This window comes from Schistocerca nitens, chromosome 1, assembly GCF_023898315.1.
Source record: "Schistocerca nitens isolate TAMUIC-IGC-003100 chromosome 1, iqSchNite1.1, whole genome shotgun sequence".
NCBI classification, from domain to species: domain Eukaryota; kingdom Metazoa; phylum Arthropoda; class Insecta; order Orthoptera; family Acrididae; genus Schistocerca; species Schistocerca nitens.
Genome location: NC_064614.1, coordinates 426,783,260 through 426,807,803, shown reverse-complemented (window position 1 = coordinate 426,807,803; position 24,544 = coordinate 426,783,260). Strand labels below are relative to the sequence as shown.

Genomic DNA, 24,544 nt, shown 5'->3' with positions numbered 1-24,544 from the left:
CGAAACGGTGGAAGCCCTGAAAGTTCAAATGACTGCTTTGTTGGAGACTACATCCCAACTCAAGCAAGACAACACGGCATTGCATAGGAGGATAGGGGAATGGGAAGCCACTGGTGATGAAGTACATTCTGACTCGCTGGTGACAAAAGCTGTGTTGAGTGTATCCACCCCATCCATTGATCCTGGAGCAGCTAACCTTATAGCACCATTTTCGGGAAAAGTAACTAAGGCTGTATTTTTACACATAGAAATAAAATTTCAACAACGCCGTTCCAACGCTGTAATTACATGCACTATTTGTTATGGTACAGAAACCGCACACAAACCTGGCAAAGTGTGATGTGGTACAGACACCACATGAAAGAAACACAAAAAACAACGAACAAAAAAATATATACACTGAAAACAAGAACTGTAATCATGAGCCGCTACTTAAAGAATAAACGTGGAACTACCAGTAAAAACTTGGGTATTAATCATTAAAAAAAATTAACTAAAATATTTTGAATGGTGGTACTGAGAATACTGCTTACTTATCAGCGATTCACAAGAAAGATGCGAGGTGCCAGGGCTAGCAGTGTATTTAACATTAAATTCTTCTAGAATCTTCATATGGAAATGATGCTCTCAGCCCCACCCTTTTCTAACTCCGACTTTTCCTATTGCACATGAATTAAGAAGAAATGCGAACTGACTGTAATCGACCCTGCAAGTGGAGTAGAAAAGAGTTTGCCACCTGAAATAATTTAATTTGATAGAAATTAATTTGATAAAGGAAAGTATCATTAATATAGTGAGAAATGAATGAGTTGCTTTGTCGATCCACAGAATGAAAGTTCTGTCCAAAAAAACAATTTGATTTATTATGACTAAACTCAAAATAATAAACAAAACACATGAAACATTTGCAATACGTCAAATTGGATACTCAAATAAATGCTGTGAAGGTAAAGTCGTCCATAAACTAGATTGTGACATTTATGACCAAGTGGTATGTGGAGCCAATTCCTTGCAACTCAAATCTTAAGAGAAACACCCAGCCAACCCAACATTAATTGCTGCTACAGTAGTGAGAACTCAGACAATGAACACCCAAGACAGAACCACGTTAGAAAAGACGGGAACAGGTGCGCTCTTCTGAGGTCTGATTGTCACATAGCAAGAGATCTTTGGTGTGACGTCATAAGCGAGTGACTGCATGTGAGATCGCTCTCTAAGTTTTTAAATATTTTTAGGTTTCAGATACATATTTTAACGGTTTTTGTGATAATATTTACTATTTAAGTGACTTATTAGTGGTTTCTTCATTCACCTCTGCCTTTCTTGTGTTGTGACCTGATATTTGTGAGTGTTTCGTATCGAGCAACGTAACCTCTTACCTGTGTTTACATTCCGTGCTGACCAGTTGCAGCTGTAGCGGCGCATCAAAAGCTGCGTACTAATTAATTGTTTGTGTATAGTGGTTTATTTAGGAACTTTAGTAGTCTTCAACCGGTGTTTTTTGTGTTTTCTGATGAAGTAATTTCAGAAGAACCTTTTGGGAACTGTTTTCAGCTTCGTTACTATGTCATTAGACGTTTGATTCTCTTTCTGTATTAGTCTTTTGTTATATTCACATTTGTTGTTTATTAATACTGTTAATAATAGGAGTTAATTCCCTTGTAGAGTAAGTTTGTGATTATTGTAGTCAGGTTTTTAACATCTTCTTATTGTAGTAGCGGAACTTAGAAAAAGTAAAATTTTACCATGAGTGAGAAGTGTGGGCTTTGCCGAAGGTTCGTGAGTAGTGGATTGTGGTGTGAGACTTGTTCTAAGTATTTTCACTGGGGGGGGGGGGATACAGTGGGGAAGCCAGTGGGCATTCTGGTGAGGTCCTCTCCTGGAACTGCGGGTTATGTAGCAAGAGTAAGTTGATAGAGGAGCAGGAGCGTAAGATCTGTGCCCTTCAGATGCAGTTGAAAATGCACAGGAGGAGCTAGATAGGATGAGGAGGGAGAAGGGGGTTGGGGAATGGGAGCTGGCTGTTGGCAAAAGATCTGCTCGGAGAAGAAGATTTTCAGATAGTTTTACTATTGGTGTTTACAATAGATATGACCAACTGTCATAGTCTAGTGGAGAGGAATCTCTAGTAGCTGTAGATGTAGGAAGTATGCAGCAGACCTCAGTAGTTACAGTGGCTAGAACAGTTGCAAAGTCGAAGAGGAAGAAGAAGGTTCTGCTGTTAGGTAGTTCTCATGGCAGAGGTGTAGGCCAGGGTTGGCTCAGGTGACTGTTAACATAGGGGGGTTATGTAGGGATTTTACTAAAGAGGATCAGGTAGTGATTGTGGGTGGGGCTGGTAATAGTATTGATAGGGATGGGGAGTATGACATAGATGGTGACCTGGAAAAGATAGCCACTCAGACTGGCAACACAAATGTGCATTTCGTGGAACTGTTTCAGCGTCACGATTGGCCTCATCTTAATACAGTCGTCAGGCATAATAACATGAGACTTGGGGGTGCGCTGATGACAGAAAGCATGGGTCACACTTCAGTGGTGTCAGTGGAGTCTATCAGCAGGACGGATTTCACTAGACATGGCCTGCACCTCAACAGGTATGGGAAGGGGAGGTTAGCAAAGCTTATAGGTGACAGCATAGGTGGGGTTGGTGGGATTATTCATGGGAAAATTCCTGCAGTAGTGGATGTTAGAGTTGCACCTTTTTTAGATTGAAGTCAGCTGATAGGTATTCCTGCTTAAGGGAAGTCTCTCTAACAAAGGAACCACTATTGACAAAGCTTAGGTATCCGAGTAATGAGGCAATTAGTATATTTCATCAAAATATACAAGGTGTTAGAGATAAAGTTAGTGAATTGCTTATAGATATTGACTCTGAAATTATTGATATATCTGAACACTTCTTAAATAAGGAGATAATTCAGAGGCTTCCTTTACCGGGATACAGGTCGGCTGGCAGCTTTTCGAGGAGCTCTTTGCGGTGTGGAGGAGTAGCCATGTATGTGAAAAACGGCATCCCATTTGAGTCAATTGATGTTTCAAAGTACTGCACTGAAAAGGTGTTTGAATGTTGTGCAGGTGTGGTTAAATTTAATGCAGCTAAACTTCTAAGTTCCTTGACTCTTGTGCAGAAAGGAGTGCAGTATTCTGTTGCATCCATTTTCAATAAACTACCACAAGAACTCAAAAATCTTAGCAGTAGCCCAAACTCTTTTCAGTCTAAACTGAAGAGTTTCCTCATGGCTCACTCCTTCTGTTCTGTCGAGGAGCCCCTGGAAGAGCTAAAAAATTAAGTAAATTCCAATGTTACATTGTTGATTTTCTTTATTTAAACCTACGACTTGTCACCTGAATGTTTTTTTTTATATTTCATTTTATCTGTTTCTAATATCGTGTTATAATTTCATGTATTGACTCGTTCTATGACCACGGACACTTCTCCTTAATTTGGTCCCACGGAACAATAAATAAATAAATAAAAAATTCTCTGATTTGCCAGAGCTGTGGACATACATTACCACTCTATTGCCGATGCACTACTATTCCACCACTGGAGATACTTGGCGCCAATTTCTGCGCCGATTTTGCTACGTCATGGAGCTATCTCCTGAGTAAGCCAATCACAGTTATGATTTTGTAGAAAACGCGGGAATTTGCCCGCCAAGACTGCCTGGGAACACAAATCATTCCCAAACCTCGCTGGCAGCCTGCCAGAAAGTGTTTTCACTAAGTTTCTGCGAAGTAACGGAATCTCTAACCCAGCAGCTCCGTCATGCCCCTGTGGGCGTGTCGCACCTGCTCTTATGACAATGTCGGCGTCTGGAAAGCATCCACTCGACTCCCCCACACCAATCGGCTTAACCCTATCAGGATCAGCAGAACCTGCCTGTCACCGGACCACCCGGGTGACGAGAGACACTGCGTGGGAAGTCCGCGTGTGAAGGAATAGCAACTTTTCACCACATGCAATTAGAGAGGAAATTCGAATTACTCAGAGTAAGATAGAAATATGAGAGGCGTCTCATGCCACCTCGAAAGTCTTGTCCAGCATTACCGTAAGCAGAATAGCGTAAGGTTTTTCAGAAAGAAACTCAGTGGGCGCTCCAGAAACACAGTGAACCAGTAGAGACTTTCTCTGACAGAATCAGGTAATTGGATGTACAAATGCGTGAGCTAACATGCAATTTTGAGGCCAAGAGAGATGCCCTCCATGAGGCAGAGAATAGGGCTCTGTACGTTTATGGGGGGTATTACTGCTGACATGTCAAGAACTGTCAGAATGGAGAACCAAAGTGATTTATCTGCTGCAATTGTGATTGCCATGCAACCAGAGGAAACCGACATTGCTACATGGAGGCGAAGTTATCACACTGTTTTCTCCCCTGCCTCTTAATCAGTTATTAAATGGGAACAGGAGTGCCTCATCCATGAGCTAGTATTACCAGTAGAACAAGAGACTGCAAAAATATATGCTGAAATGGAATGCAAAGTGAACACTAAGGAACATAAATTTCTAATGGACACAGGAGCTCATGTGTCAGCTGCCAGTCTGGATTTCTTGGAAAGAAAGAGATGAAGCGGGTGATAATGATGTGAGGCCATTTGGGACAACACTGCTCAGTTTTAGCATGAGAACTTCGTGTTTTCGGAGCATGAGGAAATGTTGCTGCAGGTTGGGGAAAGGTACTAAGCGACTCTGGGAGTCGAATTTTTTGCTAAATAGCATGCAAAAATTGATCATTCACAGTGTACAATTGAAGTTGATGAGGTATTGTTTCTTCTAGGTGCAAAGCATGTTGCAAGGTCCTCCTGAAGTTGATAATATATATTGCTGAAATAACGCAGAACTTCTTGAGAGTGTTACTTGGCTTTTATTGTTTGACTGCATCCACAAAACACAATCAAATTAGTAGTCACACAAAAATTCACAAAATAATTCCAGAAAAAACCATGAAGTAGTCAAAAACAAAAATTAAGAATAATCAAGGAACCATGCGCAGTCATACTCCGCTATGTTGAAACATCTCTGCTTTTAGCGCAACCACTCGAAATCACTGTCATTCGCCGCACAACCTCCCTGCTGAAAGTGCGGAGCACCCGGGATGTATGGGTACTCTGAGTGTACCCGCCATCCTGCTTGTGTTTGTCTGTGCAGTACTTGCTCAGGCAATGTCTGCTGACTGGACGGTGGAGGCACAAGAGAAATTGTTTCCTCCGATATCCTCGGTGCTGGCTTGTTTTCTGGGTGAGGTTCTTCATTACCATCAGCAGGCATGTAAGCTGGCTTGACTCTTTCTATTGACGCCACAGTTGACTTCCCATTGTAGGAGACTTCCATCATATGCGTATTTCGGCACAAAACTTCATAAGGCCCTGAATACGGTTGTTGCAATGGTGGTTTAACAATGTCTTATAACATAATGTGGGTACAACAGATCTTTGTCCATGAAAGTTGGTTGATGTCCATGCCTAGTGCCTGGAATTGTGACCAGACGCGACACTTGTTGTCGTAACTGCGCTATGAACGTAGGTGATGTGTCAAATTCTTCTGTTGTAGGGCTCCAGTCTTCGATTAAGTCCGCTGGGACGTGGATATTCTGGCCATACACCATTTCTGCTGTAGACGTGCCGAAGTCAGGCTTGTAAGCAGTGCGCAAACCAAGTAATACCAAAGGCAGAGCCTGTATCCATTTATCCTCATGACACATAAGAGCTGTTTTTAAAGTCTGATGCCATCTTTCAACCATACCTTTACTCTTGGGATGAAAACTGATAGTTTTGTGATGGTACGTTCCACACAGCTTGGCTAACTGTTGAAATAAAGTTGACTCAAAATGTCCCCCTCTATCCCTGGTTACATGTACAGTACATCCAAAACGCGCTATCCACACGCCCATGAGGGTCTTTGCTGTCGTTTCTGCTGAAATGTCCGCTATCGGAACAGCTTCCGCCCAGCGGGTATATCTATCAAGTACTGTAAGAAGGTAACGGACCCATCTGAGGGCGATAATGGTCCCACCACGTCAAGATGGACATGAGCGAATCGTTCCCAACTGTCAGGAAAAATCCCTAATGGAGGATGGGTGTGATGACCCACTTTGCTTCTTTGGCAAGCCAAACATTCTTGCGCCCATCTCCTGCATTCTTTGCTTACCCCGGGCCATACGGAACGTTCTGTCACCTGGCTGACCGTGCTCCTGATGCCAGGATGGGCCAGATCGTGAACACTACGAAATGCTCGTCTGCGGTAGTCTGTTGGCACAAATGGGCGCTTTCTACCTGTAGAGACGTCGCACCAAACTTTGAGACTAAAGTTCGGTAATCTAATTTGCACTAGATGGAGCCCCGTATTCTCGTTCAAGAGGAAATGCTGCAACTCTGCATCCTTCTCTTGTACCACTGCCAATCTGTAAAAGTCAATGGTTTGGGGTATGCCATTTATTCAGGAAAGATAATCTGCTGCAAAATTGTCTGCCCCTGCTATAGACCGTATGTCAGTTGTGAATTGAGCTATAAATTCAACCTGTCTGTGTTGCCTGGGAGAACTGTGTTTGCCTCCCTGTTTGAAAACAAACGTTAAGGGTTTATGGTCCGTGAAAACGGTGAAGTCTTTGGACCCTACTGACGTTCTGAAATATTTGATTGCCTCAAAAACCGCCAGCAACTCACGATCATATGCACTCCAATTTCTTTCTTCGCTGCGCATTTAATTTTTTGGAAAAAACTGCCAATGGCTGCCACGCAAAAGTAACATATTGACGCAGGACCGCGCCTATGGCTGCCTAACTTGCATCGACAACCATTGCCAAAGGTGCGATCGGTTCCAGGTGTGCTAGAAGCGTTGCGCCAACTACACTTTGTTTCACTGCCTCGAACGAGCGTTGCGTTTCCATAGACCACAGAATTCTGCGCTTACCTTTAACGTTGGTACCTGCGAGTGCTCCTATCAATGGCTCCGGTTTCTCCGCCGTCCCTGGTAAGTGCTGCCTGTAGAATTTTACCATTCCTAGAAATCTTTGTAATTCTTGGTATGTGGTTGGGAGTGATACTTGCTGTAACACTTGCACGTTCTCCGGCGTTGGAGTAATTCCTGCTGCGGTAACTAAATACCCTAAAAAAGTCACTTGGTTTTGACCTAGGACACACTTCTTGCGATTAATGGTCACGCCATAATCACTGAGACGTTGAAAAACCTGCGTCAGATGATCCTTATGCTCGGCTGCAGTCTTAGAAAATATTAGAATGTTGTCAGTGTAAGCAAAACACAAATGAAGGCCACGAAAAATCTTGTCGATAAACCTTTGACATGTCTGGGCTGCATTTTTTAAGTCCAAAAGGCATATACATGTGTCCGAAAAGGCCAAATGGGGTGGTTATAGCTGTCTTTGGGACGTCTTCTGTCACCACTGGAATTTGCATATAAGCTCTCGCACAATCCACTACACTGAACCCATGTGATCCCGCTAGCAAATTATTAAACTCCTGTAAATTCGGAACGGGTACTTATCTGGTATTGTCCTTGAGTTTAGTGCCCAGAAATCGCCACAAGGTCTCCACGTTTTATCTTTCTTGGGAACTAAATGCAACGGTGAAGCTCACAAGCTGTCAGACGGACGGATCACGTTTTCCTTCAACAATTTCTCAAATTCTTATTTTGCTATTACTAGGCGGTCGGGTGGTAATTTCAAAAAATGGTTCAAATGGCTCTGAGCACTATAGGACTTAACATCTATGGTCATCAGTCCCCTAGAACTTAGAACTACTTAAACCTAACTAACCTAAGGACATCACGCAACACCCAGTCATCACGGTGGTAATTTCCGTGGCAGTGCAGACACTGGTGGACCTGGTGTGGTTTTTATCAAATGTTGCATATTATTTTTTACTTCTTTCTTCTCGTATTGTGGTGTAACGATCTCTGAAAAGTGTTGAAACAGCCGCCTAAACTCATTTGTGACGACTGCTTCTCGCACCTGTTTCATGGGATAAGGTGCCTGGGTGCCTCTTGTACTGCAATCGGAAGTACTGTCGATTAGACAGTCATTCCTGACATCAGGTAGCAAACTGAAATTAGGGAGGAAGTCTGCTCCTATTATTGGTTCTGCTACATCACTGCCACTGATATCTCTTCCCCAGTCCAAAATCTAACGGCAGAGTTATTTCACCAAATGTCTTAATCACCGAGTTGTTTGCTGCAGAAAACTGTAAAGGCGAGCTTCACACGAATATGTAACGTCTTGTGCGGGTGTCAGGAAGCATCCGACTCTGTGTCTATGAGGAACTTGCACCGCGATAGTTTGTCTGCCACAAAGAGTCCGTGCGAGAATGAATTGTTTTGTTGGCGCTGTAAATAACTACCGAAGCCGATCGCGCCTATTTCCGGCCGCTCGAGAATTTTGGGTAATTGCTCAGTGAGCACCGTGTTGCACGTTCACCAAAACGCTCGTAATGCCAACAAAATTGGCGTCAGTGTGGGCTCGGGCTATTGCTCCTAGCTGGTGACTGAAAACACGTCTTCCGTCGTCTTTGATTTTTTTTTTTCTCTTTATCGTCAACTTCCGTTAGTTCATGCTGCACTGTTAACGTCTCCACTTGGCATGACAGTTGCTGTACTTCATTTGACAACTGTTGCAACTCGTCCTGTATATCTGTACGGTACTTCCTCTGTGTTGTTGCGGTCATCTATGTTGACGCTGCTGTATAATGTCGTGGAAGCCCTGTGATTGGAGGTAGCGGAAGTAAAATTGTTTGCTGTACTCGGTCAGCCATCTCTGACAGCTTATCTAAATTCGATTCCATGCGTGAATGTACGATGGTTTGCACTGTTACAGGTAGGCGACTTGTCCACAGCACTTGCAGCATTGTGTCTGGCATTTCCGTGTCCGCTGCGAAGCTTCTCAGGCGTCGGAGAAATAGCGAAGGCGTCTTGTCTTCCATCTCTTCACGATGCAATAAATGTAGGATTTGTTGCTCAACCGACTTGGAAATCCGTTGTATTAACGCTGACTTCAGGTGTTGGAAACAGTTTTCAGATGGTGTGCTGACAATTATATCTCCCACCATACTCGCCGCTGTTACGAAACGGCACAGATGAATTTTCAGTTGGAGGTGATTGAACTACGCTGCTTTCGTCTTCCTGCCATCCAATTTCTGTACGTGATCGAGTCCCTTCATTCTTGTGGTCGCTTTTTCTTGTGAGTTAATTTGTGTGTTCGAAATATCGGAGTCACCATTGAAGTTACCAATATATATTGCTGATATAACGCAGAACTACTTGAGAGTGTTACTTGGCTTTTATTGTTTGACTGCATCCACAGAACACAATCAAATTAGCAATCACACTTTTAGCGCGCCCACTCGAAATCACTGTCGTTTGCCACATTCCAACCACGAAGGTGGTACCAAATAAACTGAAGACAAAGGCGCTAAACACCAATACACATGTTAAAATACTGTAAGGTATAGGGAAGCAGATCTAGGTTAGCATAGCCGCAGATTTACGAATCATGTACTGTAGAGCCATTGGAAACTAACTAAGAATTTGATAAGTCACACAGTTTTGTACTCAGAAATATAGTATGAGTCAGTGACATGGATGTATGTTATATGGTTGCAGTAAGTCTTGATAAGTTTAGCTTGGGTGAAGTGAGTCTACCAAAGAAAGTGTTGATAACTAATGGGATGTTTAGAGGGAAATGACACAGATAGATCAAGCGAGAACCTCTGCTGCAAGTAAACTGTCAACATACCTGCATTATGTGAAAAAGTGAAAAATTTATGTGGGAATAATAGGAAAACGATGGAAACCTTGTTACTGCAGCGCATGGATGTATTTAATCTGAGTGGTCCATTGCCAACAACGCCAGTCACACAGCACAGGGTACCAACAGGGAATAAGACTCCGTGTATAAGAAACCATACAGAATTCTGAATTGTATAAACTCATAATGGGAGAATTTATGGACCAACAGCTAGCAGATGGTATTAGTGAATGTAGTGATAGCCTATGACGAGTACATGGCATTTTGATCCCAAAGAAGTCGCCAGATGGCACTGGAAAATGCAGATTTTCCTGTCACTACCAATACGTTAATGCACAAAGCATCAATGATGCATACCTAACACTGAATATTATGGAGATTCTGGACAACATGAGTCAGCATAAATATTTGTCCACTGTGGATTTAAAGAGTGAGTGTCATCAACTGGAGTTAGCCCCAGAAGATCTACCGAAGAAAGATTTTACCATCCCCTGGGCCCATTTTCTGTACTGCTGATTGTCATTCAGGCTTAAGAATGCAATTGCCACTTTCCAAACATTATCATTGAGGTACTTAGAGGACTGAATCTGAGACGTTGTATGCTCTATCTTGATGACATCATAATGTTTTCAAAGGACGTGGAAGAACATGTACAACAGTTGGAGGAAGTTTTCGAAAGACAGAGGAGAGCATGACTAATGCTGAGCATTAATAGATGTCATTCTGCAGCAATGGGGGTAAATTATTTCGATACATGATTAATCAGGAAGGTTTGAGAACAGATTCGTGTTTAATCTGAGCAGTTTGGAACTTCTCAACACTGCAGACAGCTAAACAATTGCAATCTCTTTTGGGACTCTGTAATTATCATCATACATTTGTATAGAACTTTGCTGAAATTGCTGAATCTTTGAACCATCTGTTTCGTAAAAGAACAAAATGTGAATTGTCTAATGAATGTCTAACAGCATTCAATACTTTGAACAAGTGTTGTCATCAGATCCAGTGTTGATATCTCGAAACATTGAAAAAAAAAATACATTCAGTCCTGAGATGCAAGCAATATGCTGGTTGGTTGTGTTCTTAGTCAGAGTATAGATTATAAAGAACATCCTGTAGCACACATATTCCAACAGCTAAACAAAATGGAGTGAAACTGTTCCATGTGTGAGAAGGAAAAGTTGGCAGGTATTTCTTACTTACACTACTATTTATATGGCCAAAAGTTTAAAAGTAGTGACAGATCATACCATAATAAAATGGTTACTAGGACTGAAGGATCCTTCCAGTAGAGATACAAACTGGGCCCTATAACTGAAAGAATTTGATTGCAAAGTAGTGCACAAATTATGGATGAGGCATACCAATGAAGATTGTCTGTGTGTGTAAACTGTAGTTCTACAAGCAATGGGAAGGAACACTGCTGAGTAGAAAAAGACACAGGCAGCTGACACTGAGTGTCAGATAGTCAAGAACCAGTCACAGTTTGTTAAGCGCAATTGCTTATTATGTAGAATGAGGAAGTTAGGACGACGAGTGGTAGTAAGGAGACGAAGTTTTAAAATAAGCAAGCCTTGGTAGACGGAAAGCAACTGCTAAATGGGTTTCTAAGAAATTTTGGTGGAGTACCAGGATACGAAATGTCGAAAAATATATCAGGAACTATGTACCTTGTGAGCAATGGGCTGGTCTTAGCCACCAAAAGACGCCATTACATAGGCTAGCAGAAGCATCTCAACCATTTAAAATGATAATGATGTATATTTTAGGCCAATTTAATAGGACTCCAGCAGAGAATAGGTACATATTCACAGTGCTAGAACATTTGTCACAATATATCATTATGATTACAATCCCTGACCAACAACTGAGTACAGCTGCCCAAGCAATGGTGACTAACTGGTTGCTCATGCTTGGCATTCGAGATACTATAATCACAGATCAGGGCACTAATTTGATCTCAGATCTGATGAATCACTTGTATCGACTGCTCCACATGTGTGAGCTGTGAACAAGCCATGTTCACCCTTAATTCAATAGGAGAGCTGACTGAGTTCATTTCGAAGATGTTGAGCTGTTACATCAACAGTAATCATAGCAACTGGGTTATGTACCTAAATTATGTAACTGCTGCATACAGTTCCGAAATGCACTTGGCCACTGGCTTTCGCTGCGTGAGGCAATGTATGCGAGAAAAATGCCTCCACCTTTTGATGTGCTAAAACTAGAACTTGGATGCTGAAACGACGAAAAGTGAAATGTGCAAATACAAAAGCTTTAAAACACTAGGATTGGATAGTACAATGTGTAGGAAAGTTCCTGGAATATAGGGTTGCGTAGTGGGTATTGGTAATAAATCCATACACAAACAAATGCAAATCAAAGAAATTCCTAACTCAATACCATGGGCTGTATCAAGTGCTGGAAATGATATCATCTGTCAATGTTAAGATAGAGGTGCCGAAAAAACTTCCATTATTCATGTGGGGCACATTAAGCCATTTCAGGGAGCTGTGGATGTCTTGGTGCAAGTACTTTCACCATCCCCAATGTGGACTACTAAATCTAGGAAAGCAAAAAACGAACAGACGACATGTGAATGAAGTGCATCCAATGTGCCTTATGTACTTCGACCACACCAGTAGATGGGATCGACATTTCTGTATGATTATATTGTACTGTGTTTGGTTTTATCTAAGTAACTGGGAGTACTGCAATGTTTTGTTTTATTTATAGTTTATTTTGACATGTTTGATTACTTTCACTCTTCGTTCATAACTTATTTTAATGGGTGGATTCTATATAACTTTTGTATGTGAGGGTTCTATCGTTTTGTTCGAGAGCTGTCGTCTTATGGAGGAGCGAGGAAAAGCGATAAAGGTTCCTTTCTCTCAGGTGACATAACAGAATGGGGACCCTGGGGAAAAGTCGTACCCTCGTGATCCTGCACATCACCAGAAGGAGAATTACAACTGACTGCATTACAGACCCAGGCTCTAGAGCCTGGAGTACTGTTCTCCAGGCAACCAGACTTCCTACTGACAAACTGTCGCTGGATACTTGGATTGACTTTCAATGCTTGGTAAATAGTACAATGCATTTGTGAGGCTGCATCAAGAGGCACAAAAGGAAGGAGTACTAACAAAGGTATAAGGGCAACACGGATATTTACAATTCTCATATGGAAAACTAAGGGAACAGTTGACTCAAGTGATGGGCCTGGTACAAAGAACTATAGTACATAAGAAGAAAGACAGATTAAATGCTGGTAGGAAGATATTGAAAACAGTGGTTGACACAGCGGACGCCAAAGACATCTGGAATTTCAACAATCTGTTACTCCTTGTATCTGCTGGACTAATGCAAAATTTACGCGATACTTCACACGCTTTAAAGAGCGACTTAGAACCATTGCAAAATCGACTAAACAGATTGAACAGAAGAAAAGTTGTGGCCAGGTTGCTGCGAGCATTAACAGACTACTTAAATGATGCAAGGATGGGTGTGACTAGCTTACAATAGGCAGTACACGACGCCAAAAAATGTTGTATATTGTTGCCACCACAGTAATTCTTAACTGAACTACACAACGTGCGAAAGCAATTCACAGCAGAGTTCGGAACGAAGTGGAACTAACCAAAGAAAATTTGGCAATATCCTACCACCACGTATCCACCATTGAAATGAGTGCTGACGGTGCAAGGTTACATGTGTTAATTCGATTGGCAGTAGGGAGCACGAATGCAAGGTATCAGTGCTTTATGGTGCACCCCTGTCCACTGAAGTCGAAAACTGCAAGGAAATGGGTACAGGTTCCAATACTAATAATTTCTGAGGAAAGAGAAAGATAAAATGTTGTTGGAAGACCTATGGCGATATCAGAGGGAAAGTATTACAATCTGCCTGTGTAGGATGATAAAGACCAGTGAACTAAAAGCGAGATACAGCTATTCCTGGGACAAGCTGAAGCTAGTGAATGTCGAAGGCAAGTGTTAATGGCGGCCGGCCAGTGTGGCTGTGCGGTTCTAGGCGCTTCAGTCTGGAACCGCATGACCGCTACGGTCGCAGGTTTGAATCCTGCCTCGGGCATGGATGTGTGTGATGTCCTTAGGTTAGTTAGGTTTAAGTAGTTTTAAGTTCTAGGGGACTGATGACCCATAGTGCTCAGAGCCATTTGAACCATTTGTCAATGGCGTATCCTCATTTCCAGGTAATAGGCATCCACTGCATCTGTTCAGTTTTTCCACCAGAAATAGTAATTGTTTATTGTTATGAACACAGGAAACTAAAGGGCAAGACTAGAATGGAATTTTAGAACAGCAGAATGCTAGTAAATACATTTCGCCTGCCAGCTATAGCCACTGGGCAACCACACTGAAATGAACACAGCCAAAGTTGTACTGGTCAAAGCAGTCGCTAGAGGTGCTGCCTGCACAAAACGTAACCTTACTAAACAATGCACTAAAGATGAACATCTTATGCTCACTCGATAAACTAGTAGCAACATGGAAAGGGAGAATCACAGCATAGCAAATGCTCTGGCACGTACAGAAATATGACGATAGGCCCACAGTATCACAGCTATAAGCATGACATCATCCAGTGCTGCAGTGGTGTAAGCTGCTTCTGTTTCAAACGAAAGTTAATACATCAACCCAGAATTACCTGTGCACCAAATGGCCTTCATGGATTTGTAAATATAATCAACGAATAATAGATAATGTTTAAACTATTAGAAGAACTTTTATTTGTATAGAAAACTTGTACTAGCAAGTAAGAAATAGATTCGAAAAAAAAAACAAGATGATTAACTCGACGTGTTGGATATAAAATCTAACGCTTTAAAAGTAAGAGATAATTCAAGAAGTCATGTGATTCAGCTCCATTGGCATGGAAGGGTAGTAAAATTGAACAGTGTATGAAGATTAATGTAAAATATGTATGTGTTCTTCAAATATTCTAAGCTCAAAAGTTTGAGGCGAATTTTTTGAAAGGAGGGGGAGATGTTGCTCTCCAGAATAATATCCCAGGCGAATACTAAAAAATTAGTGAAGTTCTTCACTGGCGACATCAGTAGCCAAGCCACCTGAGTCAACGACTGTCAGACTGGCAGCTAGGGGGGAAATGCAGAGAAGGTCAATGTGAAAGCAGAAGCGATTGTGATATGTGAGACTGGCTGAGCACCAGAGTCCACAACTGAAACACAATGACATCATGGCAACAAACAGATATCGTCATACTGGTGACAGAACAGAGTTCCACAAGAAGGTCCAGATCCAATGTGGCAGTAACTTTTCAGCCACTGAAACAGCGGAAAGAGCGTTTTAAGGACAAAGTTACGAAAGTCTGAAGGCACCAAGATAGCTGGCAAGCGAGAAAACTAACAAACAAGATGCTATCACTACCTCCACTGCAGCAAAGTGCATTAGATACTATACATTTCTTAATCAGTGATCCCAGTTGCGACTGTCTTGTGAAGGATAGAAGCTATGTCAGTCAATCCTCTGTGCACCTAATCATCTACGATCATCTCTGGAGCTGCAAGACTCACTGGAGAGACTCTGCCACTGCACGCTGTAGTTCCACCATCTTGGACATCACTGTTGGGATGCAGGGACTGTCATCAATTTGCTGGCCTACTGGAGGCTTGACCAGTGGTGCCAAGAAGCAGTTAGCCACCTGCACTGTTAGGGGGAGCCATTATTGCTGCTCGTCCTATTTCTGGAGCAAACAATGAAGCTACTGGCCTCTGTCCCGTAACTGGAGTCTGCGGGTCGATTTCTAAATAGAACTGTGTGCTTCAGGCTGGACTGGAGGCGAATGTCCTGGGTGCACGTCTGTGATGTCAATTAGAGTGATTCAGGTATCAGCTTACAGAGCTACTGTCCATTGTTATCCAGCAAGGGCTGCATCGGCTGTGACTCTGTAGAGAGGGCACCAACTGGCTGTATCGTAACGACTGTCACACTGTCTGTCCACTACATAACAGTACTCCATGGCAGACGAGTGCCTGCCATGTCTTCTATTGCACGTGAGGTTTGCACATCACTGGCCTGACAACTGCTAGTGCCCTGGGAAAACAATTCTGTATTTTTGAACCAGTGTCGTATAGAATATATCAGACGTGTTTTCCTGTGGAGGAATCGGTTGACCTATGACCTTGCAATCAAATGTTTTCGGTTTCCATTGGACAGGCACGTCCTTTCGGCTACTAATCGCACGGTTTTGCGGTGCGGTCGCAAAACACAGACGCTAAACTTATTACACTGAACAGAGACGTCAATGAACGAACGGACAGATCATAACTTTGCAAAAATAAAGAAAGTAAACTTTTCACTCTAGGAAAGATTTGAACCAAGAACCTCTTGTTCCGCTGTTGCTCACGCTAACCACGAGACCACGGCGCTGCTGAAATCGGACTCTCCTAGATGTTGCCTATCTTGCACGTGGACTACTCAGTTTGTATATTTTGCTTAGTTTTTTCATAGTTCCACACAACTTCTTCCTGTTTTCTCGATTGATATGTGTTTAGTTTGTCAAGGCCTATCCACTGTGCCAACTTATAACTAAATCTGAGGGGGGGTGCGATGGGGAGGTTCCCTTGTCAGCACCATCCTGATAACTGTAGGGGTCTTGGACCAGATGCCTATATTTCTCTGTCAGTTGTTTCTTCAGCTTTTATATTATTTTTTCTAAATCATTTTTTACTTCATCTTATACCACTGATATTTGAAGACCTTTTTAGTTATCTTCAGCAATACATTCGAAATAAATATCCCAAAATTATCAGTCTTCTTTTTCTCATCACTACCGCTATGGTTCCTATGTTTCTACAAAATTTCATCATTACCACAGATTATCCAACTTGCCATAGTTTTCATGGGCCTAATATTTTTCTAATGATGTGTCTTTCTAGTATTTTTAATTTATCTAAATTACAGTTTACTGCTATACACTCACATTCATGTAGGTATTTTGTCTTCAGAATATTGTAACGTCTTATTTTTCCATTTTAGATAGGCACTTTTTGTTGTAAAAGGCTTCATTTTCGCCATATGTTCTTCCTGTTTTTTTGTATTTTTTCCTCTGTAGTAGCTTTTTCCAAGGCATTTTCTTCGATTATCTCTTGAAGATATTTAAATTTTCAACGTTTTCAAATTGTCCATTATCAGTTTTCAAAAATTTTTTGGTGGATTTTCAATCTTTGTAAAAAAAAATTGCAGAAATCTGCAGAAGCTCTTAAGGTAGTCCTAAAGGCTATTTCTTCTGGAAGATTAATTTGTAATATAGTAGATGTGATATTTTGAGAAAATGTAGCAAAATCATCTGCAAACTCAGATCTCCATTCCAGTCATTTTACTTTAATATTTTGGCTTCCTCATCCCAACCTTATTTTTGATGTCTCATATTCATTCAGGTTTCCATTCCAAATTTTCACTGATTTTTCAAGAAACACAATTAAAAAGAGTTGGGAATACGTCATCACCCTGTCATACATTTGTGTTTATTACAAAGGGCCTGTGGTCAAGAAAACGCACTGAAGTCCAACAGAATACAACAAGCACATCGGTGGAACTGATTAAATGGATCAAAATGTGAAACTTTACAGGATAAAAATAAATAACAGAAAATGGTACTGGGCTCCTTGCAGTTGGTTACTGTATCTCGTTGTGCACAGTGTTGGGATACAGTGCCACAAAAATGGAAATACAATTTCTCATGTAAATTTTAAAAAAAAAATTGTGCAGGTGTACTTGAGGAGGTATTCAACACCGCTGAAGGGACCTGGACGAACCTCACACTCCAGTACTATATAAGATACAACTTCATGGAATGACCACTTGATTGTGAAAATACTAGAAGACTCAAATGGCTCTGAGCACTATGCGACTTAACTTCTGAGGTCATCAGTCGCCTAGAACTTAGAACTAATTAAACCTAACTAACCCTAAGAACATCACACACATCCATGCCCGAGGCAGGATTCGAACCTGCGACCGTAGCGGTCGCTCGGCTCCAGACTGTAGCGCGCAGAACCGACTAGAAGACTAAATGTTGGAATAAAATGTAAGACTCAGCATGTACACAGTGCAAGAAATGTAATGTGGGACTGTGTTTGAATGGTCTGCTATTTATCATACCAAATAAAGTGTTGTTTTTGTTTCCAATTTGTAACATGTACTCGTGTTTAATCTATTACCTTCAGTAAAAAGAAGTGTACCCTTTTCACATTAATGTCTGTTTTGCTCTCAACGGTGCATAGCATTACACATATGGTACGGGATATTATTTTAAAACTATACTAATAAATGCAAGAAAATAACAGGAAGTTCAGGCACTAGTGGTTTAATTTCATTTTCAGTGCATATCACTTAAATTGTAGGTGTTGAAGTTTCATGATGGCTTCATATTTTACATATGGTTGAATGACTGAATGATTTATATGTCATTTATGCACAAGCGCATTGAGATAACTAACTCATTATGAAATTCAGGGTGTTAGAGCTATAGTCATTGAAATAGGTAGGTTAACTTTTAAAAATATAAAAACCACAAAACCTAAATGTTGTTTCTTCCTGAAATTTTACTTCATTCCAATTTTTATTTTCCCGCAAGACTTGTGAAAAATTAACGTTTTTTAATAAATGAAAACTAATTTAAGTCCACTCCACATAACTGCCATATAAAAAAAATGTGTTGCATGGCATTAAGATTTCACTTGGTAATGAAAATACAAACATAATTTTTGAATCAATTTAATTCTAAGTATACCATTACAAATACTAGTACGTTGTCAACATGTCTTTTGTAACGCCATTATAGCATGTACATTTAATTGATGAAAAGTAGATCTTCATAGTTAAAATTATTCTTCCCTATTTGTTTACACAGTTCTGTAATTCTGAATATAATTATACTGTAAAACACAATCGAATGTAAGGCTTTTGCTACTTACCGTGTTCTTAAAGTGTGTCCTGTTATCACGAAATTATTTACGCTGCTGGTTCTCATGATCAAAGCTTTGTTTATATGGAACCGCATTGGGAGAATCAATATTTTTACACTTATTTATCACAATATAATTGATATATTATTCAGCATTACACTGAAATGTTGTGTAAATAAATACTAACTAAAATAGCAACATGAATATTGTTGACAAACATTACTGCCTCTGACATTTGGCTATACTCTCAGCATTGGGATGCGTCGAAATATCTGTGTAAGGGATGTTGTTTGAGTGGGTTGGTGTTGACTGTAGTAAATGGCAATAGGGATCTTTGAAAATATGTGGGGATGAATTGTTTATATCGGTTTTTTCATTTAAGTTTGTATGATTTTGTTGCATGTTGCGCATTAAAGCGTAGAGACAATGGCTATTCCACTGTATTTAGTGGAATGCTTGCTCTCATTTATGGTTTCTATTGCTCCCGATCATTTTTTACCGCCATTTAGTACTTATTGATCATTCGTTTGTGTCAAGGTAATTGTATTACTATTTTATGCTACAATAAATTTAGTATTTGTAGTGTTAAGCGTACATCTGGCTTACAGTTACATGAATTAGTTCCGTGTGAAGTACCTGTACATTGTGCGGGAACATTGGCGCATATTTTAAGTACTTGTAACATTTTTGTTATGTGTGTGGAAAATAATCGGACGCAGAGTTTCACAAAATAGTTGCGTGAAGATGTTCTACAAACTGGGAGATTTAAGGCAGTGCTCTCCCAATGATGCGTACTCGTATTTTCTAAGAAAGTACATTCCTCACTGTCACACGTGATACTTCGCTCCGTTCGCACATTCCGCAGGAAATTGGAAACGTCAACGTTTTACTGCTCTAAAACTGTTCTGTCCTTGTAGGCGGGAAAGAAGTCAGCTGCCCTAGGCATGAGAAAAACTTGTAATTCGCTTCAGTCAATGTCACCATTTGCTATGCAGAACACCTGTTAGCACCTGACAAATCCGACTGTGTCGACGGTAATGTTAATCGTAATAGTATCAAAGTCTAGTACGGGGTTACCATTAGATGATGCAGGAAAAGAAGACTGAATATTGTCTCCAAGAAAGTATCTGAACAGATTTACCAAATGCTTTTGTCAGAAACAGTTCATTAGTTACATGTTGCACAGAATATGTACAAAAGAATTTATTGCGCGAGCGACGTATTTGACACAAACTGAGAATAAATTGTGTATTTTTATGTAACACATTGATTGGAGGATTCTGTTTGTGATTGGTTAGCATGTAGGCGTACTCTGGGGTAACTGATGAAACCAACACGTGTCCACGTAATATGGAGAAACAAATTTAAAGATTATATGATTTGTTTCATAATGTATGGTGGTGGTGGTGGTGGTGGTGGTGTGTGTGTGTGTACATTGATTTTTCTCAGCTTGGAAACTGTTGCATCCATCTTCAGAGAGGATGATACAGTCAGATGGAAAATAACTCTGTTGTATGGTTTGGCATTTTAACACATTAAGGCTAAAGGTTGGGGGGGGGGGGGGGGAGTTTATGTAGTGCCTTGTGACAGTTAACCACGTGAACTGTTGAAGTACATCAGCTAATCTCTTTTAGATTTAGACTGTAGAGCATATGTCTTTATTGTGGCAGTTCTGAGTCTGTTACAATGCAGTGGGAAGCGATATTGGCATATTTTTCAAGATATCAGAGTTCTTCTAAGATCACACAAGTAGGAAGTACCAAAAGTTTGTGAGAAAAGGTAGTATTGTCACTACCATTGGTCACTTAGAGCATTACATATATATTGGAAGGTTACAAGCTGCAAAATTCATATACGTTGATTATTACATGAAAAATTTATTGCTTAATTTTTTAAAAAATTGCAGCCCTGGATTAAGAAGCGCAGTTCTTTTTTTGGTTAAATTTGGTAAAATGTTGGCTACTAAATAATTACATGACATCCCAATTTATTTACTTGTGCCATCCTTACATTAGTCAAATAAAGGAATCGAGAGCATTAAATGAAGGTACTTTTAGCTTCACTTACACACTTTTAAAAATGTAATTATAGATTTGTTTGGATCCCAGGGCAGTGTCATAGAAACACTGAAAATCTGAACTTGCAGACACTTGAAGGGAGGTGCAAGTACCTCACAAATTTCTGCTTATGAAGCTTTAGTAATTAGTCTTGAATGAGGAACCTAGGAATATAGTCTATTATGTATCACATCCATTAGACCAATTATAGTGCACGCAAAAGCATTCATGCAGTAATTCTTCCCATGCTTTGGTCACAATTGAAATGGAGAAAAACCAAATATTTGGTGCAATGGGAAACATCTTTTCCATGTATTTCACAATGTTTTACATTGTATGGGTACAGATAGAATCAGCTAGTGTGTGGTACTGGATGACCCCAGTGCCTCCCTCTCTGAAATATTTTTTTTTTTTAAAAAAAGGCCTATGTTAGGTTGGAAGGTGAGAGTTGGCGAAGCCGGCGAAAGTGAAAACCAAATAAAGATTATGGTAACAAATTGATTGGTAGCAAAGCCTAAAAGTACATTTACGCCACATTGAAAAATCTGAGGGGGGGGGGGGGGTCCTATAACTAACTTTTACCAGTGATAATTTGATTGTAAGTTGGGGAAACCAACAAATGTGAATGTCAAATAAAGGTTGTGGTTACAGATTGACCTGTAGTGTAGCGTAATGTTTATGTCTGCGCTACATTTAATGCTCTTTCTATCTTAACAGTTAAAACTACTAAGTATATTCGTAAGACGTATATTACATAATGGACAAGTGTCTGGCAATAATTTTAATACTTGTTATCTACATAAGTCATTCATAAACTACGGAAAATGCAAGATGGGTCCACTAAACAACTTTTGCCAACACCATACAGTTATAAAAATTTCCAAAGGGCTCTGCTGATTCATATTCAATTAAACTTGGCCTTAAATGCCATTGTCACAAGTCAGTCTAGTGATGTGAAAACTATCCAAATTACATCAGTATTTTGTTGATGATTTTTACAAGTTTCCTGTCTTAGCATTGCAGCACTGCCTCCACCCCCCCCCCCCCCCCTCCTTTGGATTTCTTCTTCCATGTGCGTATTAAATGAGGTAGAACTAACTATAAGCTTTGCAGAGTTACAGGTATTGATCAGAAGCGGTATGATACTACTGTGGATAAAAATCGGACTTCAATTCCAAGTATTTGGAGTGAATGCCATTGAGATTACAGATTTTTTTCCTCTTGCTTGCTTTGATTTTAACCCCTGTTATGCAAAAATGTCTTTCCCAAACCATTTTTGCGACATTAATTTTTGTGTTACACTCATGGCCATTATTCAAACGTAAGACTATAATTCCCCCCTCTGTTCAGCACTGAGCTCTGTTGGGGACACTTTCAAAGAGGTGTCTGAATATCTGGAGGAATGGCAATGAATTCTTCCTTAGATGAAACCAGGGAAGGTAGTGATTTTGAATGTTCGGGCCAGAAGCTCTGGGCTGAGCTCTAACTTGTCTCATAGGTATTCCAATTGGTCCAAGTCAGGATTCAGGGCAGGCCAGTCCATTTCAGGAATGTTATTCCTTACACGACATTGCCTCACGGATGGCACTTCGTGGCAGGGTGCATTGTTATGCTGATACAGTTGATCATCTCTTAACTGTTGCTCTACCATGCATGGTACACAATGCTGGTAAAATGTGTTTATGCCATTATACATTTAACTTAGTTTTTTATTAAATGCAATAAGAGGACCACATCCTAACCATGAAGAACACTCCCATACCGTAACACCACCTCCTCCATACTTCACTGTTGGCACTACACATGATGGAAGTTAACAGACTACAGGCATAAACTAAACTCAAACCCACCCATCAGATGCCTATGGTGTATAATATGATTATTCACTCTATATCACTTGTTTTGTCATCCATTGCCCAATAGTGTTGCTCTTTACATAACCTCAAGTGTCACTTAGCGTTGACTACAGAGATGTGTGGCTTGTGAGGTGCTCAGCCATTGTACCCTGTTCTTTTTAACTTCCTGTGCCTGGGGAACTCACTAGCAATTCCTTCCACAAATTTCATGCAATTTCTTACAATGCCCACTGCTGTTCTCAACACCTCCCAACCATCAGTACATGAGAACTGCCTGGTCTTGAGAATGAACTTTCCACCGTGCAGCTGAGTGTGCTCCAATATGAAACTTCCTGGTAGATTAAAACTTTGCGCCGTACAAAGACTCTAACCTGAGTGAAAGGTAAAAGTCCAGAGCTTGTCTCGGTCCAGGGCACAGTTTAATCTGCCAGACAGTTTTGTTGCCTGATCCTGTTTTAGCTGTAGTCATTGCTCCACATTTCCACTTCACGACGACACAATACTCGTGGACTCATTTTACAGTCCAGATATGCCATGCATGACATTCAGTGGTCTATTTCTCATTACATAATGGTGGCTAGATATTTTTTCATCAGATGGTGTATTGGTCATTTTGGAGGCTCACATCTCCACCACATTAAGGAATCATTGGTTTATTAGCATGGGACCACATTGTTTGCTAATGTCAAACTTTGTATGACTAAATTGCTGCCACTTGCTGATAAGTATACACACAGTGTGTACTATATAATGTACACGTGGCTAATACATACAAATTATAAAAGTGAGTGTATGAGTGACCCGCATGTACTCCTAAACAACATGATCGATTTCAACCAAACTTCGTACATCTATCACTTACTGCCTGGACAGCACCCCTTTGGGGGGTGAGAACCAGGTACCTCTCAAGGGGGTTGGGGTGGGGACAAAAAAATATTGTACCTCACAACACAGAAACATCCAGACTACATTCATCCTGTATTTCAGAATGAGAGCATTTAGTGACTTGCAGCCAATTTTACACATAATTTCAAACCTGTAAGAGACTTTTTCTTGATGACGTCCCCAGCAAAATGATGAAAGGGTGAGACTTCATCACTCACCGCAGTTTCACTGTTCATGTAGTAAAATTGGTGCATCATGTTTGACCTTTCAATTTATTACTTCTTCACTGCTAACACTATTTGCTACATGTTTTGCAGGCAGTAACATGTGTACAACTGCATGTGCTTGTGAAATTATATTGTTGTACTTCAAATAGTTCAGGAGATATGTCATAAACAGTGAGCTGCATGAAAACGAAACAGCAGGGCAAAATTTGCTAAAGATACAGGTGAAATAATTGTACAAATGTGTGTATGTATGTTAAATATTTGTGGCACATGTATGCGGGCAAAGCTATGGATAAAAAGCTCCTTCTAAATCCCTGGATCATTTCAATCATACTAGCTGGAAAGAAATAGAATGGGCATAAGAACCAACAACCTCCTGTTGAGGTGCAGGTGATAATATAGAGAGAGAACTGGGGAGGGGGAGACAGACAGACTGAGAGGGGAAAGGGGGAGATGGACACACACATCGGGGTGGGGTGGGGGGGAATGAACAGGGTGTGGGAGGGCAGGGAGAAATTAGTATTAGAGGGAGTAAAGAGGAGGTGGGCAGAGAGAGGGGAAAGGATGAGATGAACTAATACAAGACTGGAATAAATACACACCCAGTGGACTAAATATAAACCTATGCACCAGCAGGTACCCAGCTAGTATTCCATAAACAGTAGGTTATATTTAGCATGCAGTAGTATGCGAAGGAGTTGTTTGGTTAACTTTCCTAATCTGCAAAGATGTGGAAGCAGCCATGCATTTTTGTAAAATGAAATGAGCCTTTCTTAATTGTACTCTGTGACCTCTCAGAAGTGTAGTGATA

The 24,544-nt window shown here is 40.7% G+C and overlaps 1 protein-coding gene across 4 annotated transcripts in view; it reads left to right on the top strand.

The window, feature by feature from the left end:
• The first annotated feature begins 19,001 nt into the window (after positions 1 to 19,001).
• LOC126250572 (E3 ubiquitin-protein ligase Bre1) overlaps positions 19,002 to 24,544 on the top strand; it is a 260,407-nt gene continuing 254,864 nt past the window's right edge. For 3 of the 4 annotated variants that reach the window (XM_049951573.1, XM_049951571.1, XM_049951570.1), the window contains exon 1: positions 19,003 to 19,245. The gene's annotated coding sequence lies outside the window, so the exon portion shown is untranslated. Of the gene's footprint in view, positions 19,246 to 24,544 lie in introns of all 4 variants that reach the window. The other variant, XM_049951572.1, reaches the window with a different exon arrangement.